General features: G+C 36.8%; 2 long non-coding RNA genes across 3 annotated transcripts in view; one reads left to right on the forward strand and one right to left on the reverse strand.

Moving 5' to 3' along the window:
* LOC145163637 (uncharacterized) overlaps positions 1-1,729 on the reverse strand; it is a 7,029-nt gene extending 5,300 nt beyond the window's left edge. The window contains exon 1 of one of the 2 annotated variants that reach the window (XR_013739711.1): positions 1,211-1,729. This is a non-coding gene — a long non-coding RNA (uncharacterized LOC145163637). The remainder of the gene's footprint in view (positions 1-1,210) is intronic. The other variant, XR_013739712.1, reaches the window with a different exon arrangement.
* On the forward strand, positions 661-1,211 carry LOC145163650 (uncharacterized). The gene is made up of 3 exons (XR_013739713.1): positions 661-696; positions 791-886; positions 970-1,211. It is a non-coding gene; the product is annotated as an uncharacterized LOC145163650 (long non-coding RNA).
* Positions 1,730-11,203: the final 9,474 nt, after the last annotated feature.

An 11,203-nucleotide genomic window follows, 5' to 3' on the forward strand; every position in this document is an offset into this window, starting at 1 on the left:
CTATAAAAGAAAAAGACAAAGAAACATTGTTGCAATTGCTGTTAAAGAAGGGTATTCTAATAGATGAAATCCCTTGAGAGATGTTTTTAGTTTTGTATGAATTGAATGGATGGAATGCACAGGTTATATTGGGTAACAAAGAGGGTATGAGAGAGGTCTGGTAGTGGATTGATGAAAGAAAATGCATTGCATCATCGTGCAGATGTTGTTTCATCACTTGTTGCTCTTATAGGGGTTGGTAAGAAACATCAAGCACTTGATTTAACATATGAAAATTAGTATTCATCCATTCATGATTTAGGTGGATCTATTCTTAGGGTGATGTTTCTTGATCCCCTTGTTGGGCTTGTTGTCTCTGGCATAATTATAAAGGCTGGACTCCAAACTGGTTACCGGAGGTAATATTTGCTCTTGGATATTTAACAAATTGTACTCATGACTAGAAAGTATTATTTATACGAATCATTTTTTGTCCAGTATTTTGGAACTGGTGGATGCTGCAATACCATCTCATCATTTGGACCCAATCAGAAAGACAGTGCTACAAGTCAAAGGAATGAAGACAACTTCACTATTGAATCTCTCTCATCATCACTTGTTTGTTGTTGATATAAAATAAAATTCTACACTTTTACAGGGATGCAGACACATTAGGGGAGAGCTGGTTCATATCTTTATCTTGATGTAAAGATCCAGGTGACTTGCCTACCTCATACTTACTTACACTTACATACATACATGATAGTGTTAGGTTTGTTTATTTATTGTGTTGGATTGCATTGAATTGCAGGTTAATCCCTTGTGTAGTGTGAGCAGAGCACATGAAATTGGTGATACCATATTCAGAATTTCCATCCTCAAGTTTCTGAAGTCTTCATACACTTGGGTATGTTACTTCATTATTGCATTATTATATTATTTATAACTAAACTAGGATTCTTTATTTACTTGATATGTTTCACTTTGCAGAGCCGGCCAATAAACTTTTTGTCCAGCAACAAGAAGAAAATAGGATTGAAGAAATGATTACTAATATATATTATTTATAACTAAACTGAAAAACAACGGTTTCGAGTCCTCGGGAGATGTAATCGACTAAGAACATATGGATTGTTCCATCGGATGATCCGACAACTACTTCGGCAGATCCTGGAGCATTGTGGCATAGAGTGCACGAATGATTCAGAGAGATACGAAAGTAGGTAATTACCTCAGATTGATCCCAGAGTTAATTGAAGGCGACGGAGTCTCTGGAAGCGGTGAAGATGTTGACATCTCCGAGTACATCAGCGATTTCAGGGGAGAATTCGGCGGTGGAAGAAGCTTTTGGGACAAGTGCAGTTGGAGTTTTTCTGTTTGGATGTAGATTCAGGGAACGTATGGTGGTGGTTGTGGTAGGAGACAAGATATATGGAAACATGGTGTCGTTCTCCGCCTGAGACTCCTCGATGTCCTTCGTCGCTGATTATTCTTTTGGCGTCATTTCGGAGCCCTAACTGATCAATTAGGGCTTGAACTCTCAGCTTCTTCTTTGTTTTTTATAACGGCCGAGGGAGATGGTCGATGTAGGTGGTGATCTCCGATAATGACCTAGATGCGGTGCTGAAGAGCCGACTCGCCAGCGTCGGTTGTGGGGGAGGCGAAATCGCGACACCAGAATGGGAGAAGGTGAGGATCGTTTGGGGAAGAACGCATGTGACGTTAGGAATTTTTTTTCTTTTTTAGTAAATAAGATTTAACATATAATCTAATAAACTAATAATATCTAATACCCTTCTCTAATTTAATTGGTAATGTCCTCGCCTCTTTAGTTTTATGATTATTTACAAAAATGTCAGCTTGCATCTATATATATATATATATATATATATATATATATATATATATATATATATATATATATATATATATATATATATATATAAAGGTTCAAATGAGAACCAAAAAAGAATAAGAACCATTACCTGATGCATCTAAAACTTATTAACTTCAACTTCCCTTTTAACATTTAGAGCAAAAACCTTCATTTATATCCTTCAACCACCAATCTGATGAACACCACCACTCTCATCGCTTGTTGCACCACCGCCACCACCGGTGACGGCGGCTTCACTACCACCACCACCAGTGACGATGTCTCCACCACCGATCTACGAGATCCACCTCCAGATCTATGATTTTTGACGCTAGATCTACAATTTCCTCCTTCAGATCTATAAGTTTTTCAGCTAGATCTCGTGATGTGGAAGGAATTCTGATGGGATCTCGAGACGTGGAAGGATTTCCGAGAAAATCTAATGTTCAGACAAAGGAGTTCCGGTGGAATCCAAGCCGACACCGGTGCCGCCATCTAGTTGTGCGATTTCCGCTCTAGATCTATGAGATCCACCACCATTCAACCACTATAAAACCACCAGTAGTGTCTTCCTCCTCCAAATTTGTAAGTTTTGCTACTAATCGCCACCAGCAACGACGATTACAATGTCACTGACTATTGACGAGGCCAGTTACACGAGCACAAACATCCGACGAGACCAGATATATGAGATCTTGCGAGTGGCAAAGCAAGATCATTAAGATTTGGTGGTGTTGTTACAACCAATGTGTCACTCATCATCTTCTTCACATCAGGTATATTATGATGAGCTTATATGAGTGTTTTTTTAACCTCTGTACAATTATCTTCATGTTTATTTATTGTGTTTTACATCTTACTCCATTTTTGCTACCTATTATGTGTTAAAAGGCTTAGTAAAAATCAAAATCAAGAAACATTTCATGATGCACACAATGTGTTTGATGATTTGCCTGAATGAAAATTTGAAACTGTAAATAGTGTTTTTTGTACATTAAGTTGTGAATAAGTGTATAAAACTTATGTATTAATATTTGAATAACCTAAATCCTACTGTGTTTTTTTTTTTTTTTGTATTTATGAATAGTCTGAGTTGTATAAGTATTGTGAATGGTTTTTTTGATGCACACAAGGTGTTTGATGATTTGTGTGAATTAAAATTATAAAATTTGAAAAGTGTCTTTAAGTTGTGAACACTTTAAATGAGTGTTATAAACTGCTTTATTAAACTGTGAAGTAAAGTTTTGAAATGTGAGTTTTAATTTGAGAATATAGTAATGAATGTATAATTTTTATGTATTAAACATCAAATTTATTATACTAAGTTGTGAATTTGTGTATTAAACTGTGAATTGACTGTATTAAGAATTTTAGGTTGATAATATGGATGTGAATTTATACTTTTGTGTATTAAATTATGAATGTATTGTAATAAGTTGTGAATTTTATGTATTAAGCTATGATTTTTATGCTTTAAACTGTGAATTAACTGCATTATCTATGAATTTTTTGTTTAAACTGTGCATTAACTGTATTAAATTGTGAATTTTTTGTATTACATTGTTATTTTTGTGCTTAAAAATATGAATTAATTGCATTAATTTGTGAATTTTCTGTTTAAATTGTTAACTAATTGTATTAAGCTGTGAATTTATAATGAATTTTATGTTAAAATATAAATGATTTACGTGAGAAAGTTTTTTTAGTTTTCTTGTGAATATATTTATTTTTTGTGTTGTATAAATATGTAAGAAGATATTAGTTTTATAATTATTTTGCAGTAAACTTATAATAAGTGAATTAATTGGTTTATTAAATTATAAATATAATATTTAAGCTGCTAATTAACGATTTTATATACATATTTGATTTAGAAGGCAGGATGATTGTGATGGTGACAATTGTGGCTGGTTATGTCGTATTGTAGTTGGTGGTGATGGTAGAGTTTGAGTTTATCTTCTTTGAATTTTTGAATTATTGTAAAATGGATTGTATTAAGTTGTGAATTTTTGTGTATTAAACTGTAAATGGACTGTATTAAGTTGTATATTTTATATAAATTTTGCCCTAAAATATGAATGAATGTATGCATGAAAATATAGTTGTGTATTAGTGAATTAATATGTTGATTAAACTGTGAATATGAAAATTTTAAACTGTGAATACGCATTATACACGACAGATTTTTTAAGGAAATCTAAAATTTAGAAAAAGAAAAATTGACTTTGTCAAGGCATAAATCTATTTTTTATTAATATTTTGTATGTTTGGTTGCAAAAATAAAAGGGTATGTATTAAAAAGTATTACCAAATAAATTAGAACTATAATATTTGTTTTATTAAGCTGTGAATATGACCTGAAAATACAATTGAACTTGATGTTAGTCCGACGGTGGTCCGACATCGGCCCGACAGCGGTCTGATGGTGGTCCGGCAACTTCCAAGAATAAGTGGCAACTAGTTGTAAATAAGGGAATGAAAAAGTTTGTTTTATATAATTTTAATGTTTAATTTGTCTAAACTGTCTTTAATGAAAACATTTAAAAAATTGTTCTTAGTGTTCTTAACCTTTTGGGGTTCTCATTTGAACCACTCCTCATATATATATATATATATATATATATATATATATATATATATATATATATATATATATATATATATATATATATATATGTGTGTGTGTGTGTGTGTGTGTGTGTGTGTGTGTGTGTGTGTGTGTGTGTGTGTTCAGGTTCATTTGAGACCATTCTAATTTTGTGAGACCGTGTGACCAAATCTAAAAATAATTTTAAAATGCAAAATAAATGGAAAAATCCAATTCTTTTTTTAAATATTATTTTCGGAATTTAAATTAACTAAAAAAAATAAAAATAAATAAAATTAAAATTAAAAAAATCCCGTTTTTTTTAAAAATACGTGAAATATTCTAATAGAATATTACACTGTATATATTCTAAAAAATAATTTTAAAATGCAAAATAAATTGAAAAATCTAAAAATTATTTTTTTAAATATTATTTTCGGAACTTGAATTAACTAAAAAAAAATAAAAAAAAATCCCATTTTTTTTTAAAAATACGTGAAATATTCTAATAGAATATTACACTGTACATATTCTAAAAAATAATTTTAAAATGCAAAATAAATGGAAAAATCCAAAAATCTTTTTTTAAATATTATTTTCGGAACTTGAATTAACTAAAAAAAAATAAAAAAATGCGTCTCACGGTCTCACAAAATTAGGCCGTCTCATATGAACCTAACCCTATATATATATATATATATATATATATATATATATATATATATATATATATATATATATATATATATATATAATTTAGAAAGTACTTGTGTGATGGGTTTTTCAACTTTTTTGAAAGATTTAGGCACCTCGATGCCTGCTTCTTTTCTTAGTTGAAAATAAAAACATTAAAAAATGCATGACATAGAGGTTAGGCAAGATAAAATCATAACATATGTACGTGAAACACAATCACCGAAACAACTTTTCATATAATCCGATCTCAAAGCAAAAAATCCATACCATTCACCGGTGTGTTTCCTAGTGGATTTCCTCATACACATTTTCTTAATAATCTTCTAAGTTGATAATTTTATTAACAAAAAAAGGATTAAGAAGAAACCCGACCGTCTTCTAATGTGAAGAAACCCAACCGTCTTCCAGGACGTCGACTAGCCGGCTACGTCATCAACACCAAACTGCAAAAAGACTTACCTAAGCTAAATGAAAACTACAACAGATTCAATGCAAGTAATGAACCAAAAAGAAATGCACAATAACCATACCTACCATAACCATCATTAGCATCTTTTTCTACAATTGATACTTTAATACTATTATTGGCTCTTCTAAAGGTCGAGTAGGTACACCATATTTTCTTGTCCTTAGTTCTCTTCTTGGCCTGAAAAAACAAAAAAAATGTCTCTTTAACAACTGGATATCATATTATCATACACACACCCAAAACCCAAAACTTTATACCATCCTCCAGAAGCTATCAATCGTAGTTTCTCTTCGGACTTAATTTCCAAATCTTCAAGGTCTTTACATGTTTGGTCAACCATACTTGAAGTAACATTTCCTAAATTCAAAGTGGGAGCCGACATGTTCATTAGTTTCTCCATGCTCAACATTAGCAAATTGGGGTTAAAATTTAAGAGAATCATGAAATCTTTAAACTCTAAACAAAAACTTAGAATGTCAATTGATAAACAGAAAACATACCTCTTGCACATCATACCCACAACCACCTACAATTATAAAAACACATCCAACCATAAAAAGATTAAGATGAAGGTGTTTAGTTATAAGTATGGAAATCTGAATCATTATTGATTAGGTTCTTAGTTTCTTACCAACAACTTGTTTGATTACATCTATGTCTAAATGGAAGCCATTTCCAAGCATCCTAATCAGAAAGATGTCGATATCCTTATTCACAGTTTCAATTTTTACATTACTTTCTAGTTCTGTCTATCTCAGTTTCTCTCTTAAATTCAATAATCAATCTTATATGACATACCTGTTACACAAGATTGACATCTCCAGGCATGGTTATCGTAGGAAATTAGATAGGAGTTGTGGATAATGACGATATACAGTGGAGAAGGCGTTGACTGAAACGTTGGCAGAGGAGTTGAGAGGCTTCAACATCTGCAACTATAAGTAGAAATTTTGAGATTATGAAAATGAAAAAAATCGGAAAAAAAGGAGTAAGGTGAACGAAGTAGATAACCGAGAGGAAGAAAAAGAGAAAACATAATCTCATCGGGGGTAAGAGATCTGATCATTCCTCCACGACGACCTTTGAAATCCCTAAAAACCTCCTCCACTATGCGAGGATTATAGGGCGTTGCTCCTCCTCCCTCCATCTAAATCAACATACAATCGACGGAGAGAGATATTAATGGGATAAGATGGGAAATAGGTTTAAGTGTTGACTCTGATCGAAGAACGATCTAGAAACCTAGAAAGAAAAGAGGTGTGGAGAAACATGTAAGAAGAAGATAGAAAGAGATGAAAAAAGAACCAAGAAGAAGATTAAATTTGTAGATGTATTTGAGGTGGTGGAATAAACCAACCTAGTTAAACCAACCACATGAACAATACCCTGGTTATATACTGTTCATAAGGGGGCTCGTAATATATATATATATATATATATATATATATATATATATATATATATATATATATATATGGGAAAAGTGAATATACCCTTAAGAGTATATAAGCTTAGGCACCCAAACTCACCATACTACCTTGTTTTGTATCATATATACATTGTAATCGTATAATGTTCTTATAATTCAACTTCTAACTTGATTTATTTCCAAGATTTTTATAAATTTCACAATTATCTTCCTCTTACATAATTTTTATTTTCAACTATAATATATATAGCCTAGTAGGTGTGCGGCAAAAAGATGTAATGTAAGATAAAGATAATAGTAAAATTTCAAAATTCTTAAAAGTAAATCAACTTAGGAGTTGAAGTTTAAGAACATTATAATGAATATATCAAACAAAACGACGTATTACGGTGGGTTTAGGTATCTAAGCTTATATACCTTTAAAGGTATATCTACTTTTCCATATATATATATATATATATATATATATATATATATATATATATATATATATATATATATATAACATCCGGATTCCCAGGTATATTATATTATTCATTTATATTGAGTTTGGGAGAGGAACTCGGCGAGTTGGCGCTTAGACTCGCCGAGTAGGGTCGCGGGTTCTTATCCGGATTAATGACCGGACTCGGCGAGTCCACGCTGTCAAGTGAAACCCTAATTCCTCGGGTTTGAGACCTATTTAAAGGCCCTTATGGCCTTCATTTGCGGCTACCAGTCCATAGAGAGAAACCCTAGAGTGCTGGAGCGTTTTGAGAGAGAAAGGAAGCCATTCTTGACCTTTGAGGTGTTGTTTAGCAAGAAGAAGGAGGTCCTAGCCAAGAGAAAACAAAGGAGGTTGCTATTCTGAGGATTTGAAGCTGAGATCATCGCATTTGAGGTATTAATTCGGCTCTTCTTCTGTTTTATGAAGAATATATGGATTTAGGGTTTCTTGTGCCCTTTGCTAGGTTGATTTGATGTGCAAATAGTCCCTTTCTGGTGATAAGGCTTTGGATCTGGATCCATAGAGGTTCAGAGAGCCTTACTCATCAAGCTTTATGAAGAACAATGGAGGTCATGACCTTGGGTTAAGGTATTTGGGGCTAAATCATCATATATGGTCATATAGATGTTGCATGTGCATCAAGATTGAGACTTTACGTGATTATTGAACTTGGGAATGTTAGATCTAAGGATTAGAGGGACAGATATGACCTCAGGAGGTCATTTGAGTTTGAGCATGGCATGAACTCGCCGAGTCCAAGAACAGACTCGGCGAGTAGGATTAGGTTTCCCGTGGATCATACAGTTGGTGACTCACTGAGTTGGGGAAATGACTCGGTGAGTCAGAAGGGATTTAGAGGACCCGAGTTCACAACTGAACTCGCCGAGTCACATTTGTGCACTCGGCGAGTCTGGTCAAGGTTTGACCGATGACTTTTGTTGACTTTTAGGGTTTGGTCAACAATTGGACTTGTGGACCATTTGCAGGGTAAAATAGTCTTTTGGCCTTCTTAGAGGACATGTGAGAGTCTAGTCTAGCCTGGAGAGCCGTTATTCATTGAGATGATTATGTTATGTGTTTAGGCAGAGGCTAGATCAGTGTATACGCGAGCGTGATATTATCCGAGACATCCGAGGCTATTTTGTATGCTTAGGCAGAGGCTATTTTGTATGCTTTTGCATGATGTGATTTCTATGTGATGTATGCTATGCATGTTACAGAGTTTACACAGTTAGGACCGGAAGGTCCACAAAGTTAGGGCCAGAAGGCCCACAGAGTTATGGGACCGGAGGGTCCCACAGAGACACTTTGACCAGAGGGTCAAACAGAGTTATAGCCGCGAGTGGCTAATATGTGTTATGTGTAGTATTTTGGGGAACTCACTAAGCATTTATGCTTACAGTGTTGTGTTATGTGTTTCAGGTACCAGTGAGGATCGCGGGAAGGCGCCGGCTTGATCAGTACACACACGAGGAGTTTCTATTTTATGATCTTGGGATATGATGTTATGTTTTGACTATGTGAAACAATGGTGTTTTTATAACAATTATGGATGAGAATGTGTTTTATAAAATGTGAAAAATTATTTGAAAATTTGGGTGTTACAAGTTGGTATCAGAGCCTTGGTTTGAGGGATTCGGGTACACCTTTGGGCGTATCTGAACTCAAACTGAGGATTTGAGAGATATTTTTCAAAAAGTGAAACAAGTTTTCTAAGAGAGTAAAAGTTTTTGAAAGAGCAGAGCAGAGCAGTGTGTACGATCAGCCAGCGCCCGAACGGTGATTTCCCAAAATACCCTTACATTATGAGTTATGAGATATGTTATGATATGATATGCATGCTAGAGTAGGCTAGGTATTCTTATTAGGACTAGAGTGGCCTGATTTGTGATGCATTAGCCTAGGGAGTTTGTTGCTAGGAGATGCTTGAGAGTGAATAGATAGCAGCAAGGAGCTTATGAGAGATCTGTTAGAGGGCAGTCTATGCTAGTGAGATATAGAGTACTTGTGACATGGGATCCAAGGAGGAGGACTTAGAGTGACTGCTGATGCGGTGTGGACGGTAGTATAGGGCCCGTACTACTGAAGACACCGGAGCAGTGCGCACCCTAAGTAAGAATCCATTGGGGACTAGGGAACAAGTAGGGTTGAGTTATCGAGTGCGAGTATACTCGAGCGAGTCTCTGATATCTTGTGTTGTATTTCAGAGAGACATCATGGTTGGGACACGCCACCGGCCAGGGACTAGCGAGGGGGTTGTGAGCGACGAGGAGCTCCGCCAGATGATTCATGATGAGGTGGCTGCTGCCATCCGCGCTGAGATTCCAGAGATGTTCGGGTCTATTAAGACCACACTGATTGAGACTTTTGACGAGCGGTACACTGCTCTTACTGATGCTGCTGTTGTTGCAGCCACTGCCGTCGTTGCTGCTGCCAGGCCGCAGGGAGGTGACGCGTTGCTGTACCGGGAGTTCAGCAACACGAAGCCACCAGAGTTTGATGGGACTCAGGATCCGATAGCCGCGATGAGGTGGATCTCTGACATTGAGGGGTGCTTCTACACATGTTCATGTCCTGAGCATCTGAGGGTACGGTTCGCTTTGAACCAGATTCGCTTGGGGGCGAAGGATTGGTGGAAGTTTGTGACAATGCACTATTCTTCTGCAGAGCTTGATGCGGTGACCTAGGAGAGGTTCACCGCTATGTTTCGTGATGAGTACGTTCCCCCGGTGGAAAGGAAGCGTTTGGCCCATGAGTTCTTGACCCTCAAGCAGGGTACAGAGTCTGTTACTGTGATCACCAAGATGTTTCATGAGAGGGCTATGTTCTGCCCTGAGCACGTGTCTTCCGAGCAGGCACGCATGAGCAGATATTTGAGTGTTTTGAGGAGAGACATCCGTGAGTTCGTGGCGAACTCGACATACCGGACATTTGCCGAGCTTCAGGCAAATGCCCGGAAGAGGGAGATCGAGCTAGAGACTCAGGCCAGGGAGGAGGCAGAGTCTCAGGGGAGGGATACGCGACCGGCACAGTCTCAGCCGACAGCCAAGCGGGCAAAGCCCGCCGATTCGAGATCAGGGAACCAGAAGAGCCGCACTTGTGGCAAGTGCGGCAAGGGTCATGAGGGGGTATGCAGAGCAGGGTCTTGCTACAAGTGTGGCAAGGAGGGGCATATGGCCAAGGATTGCCCCAAGGGGTTTGCAGTCTGTTTTCACTGCAACCAGACCGGACACCGGAAGGCCGAGTGTCCGCAGTTACGAGGGTCAGCTTAGGGATCTGCCCCTGCTGCTGTTCGAGCTACAGAGAGTCGGCCGGTGAAGGCCGAGGCGCCGAAGGCTCGCGGGAGAGCCTTCCAGTTGACAGCGGAGGAGGTCCGCGCAGCACCCGATGTGGTAGCTGGTATGTATTCTTTCCTCTGTTTATTTTGAGTTTATGATGTTATGCTTATATTGTGATACGCATAGGTACATTTCTTGTGTGTTCTGTACCTGCTTTGGTGTTGTTTGACTCGGGTGCGAGTCGGTCTTTTGTGTCACTAGCGTTTCGTCGGCACATCAGTACCCAGCGTGAGGCGTTGAGTCGACCTCTACGAGTTTCCATAGCTGACGAGCGAGCGGTGTACGCTACTGATGTGATTCGAGGATGTGTACTCGAGATCTTCGGTGTCGGGTTCCCGATAG

The sequence above is a fragment of the Lactuca virosa genome, chromosome 1, assembly GCF_052849685.1.
Source record: "Lactuca virosa cultivar CGN04683 chromosome 1, Lactuca_virosa_CGN04683_v6, whole genome shotgun sequence".
Taxonomy (NCBI): Eukaryota; Viridiplantae; Streptophyta; class Magnoliopsida; order Asterales; family Asteraceae; genus Lactuca; species Lactuca virosa.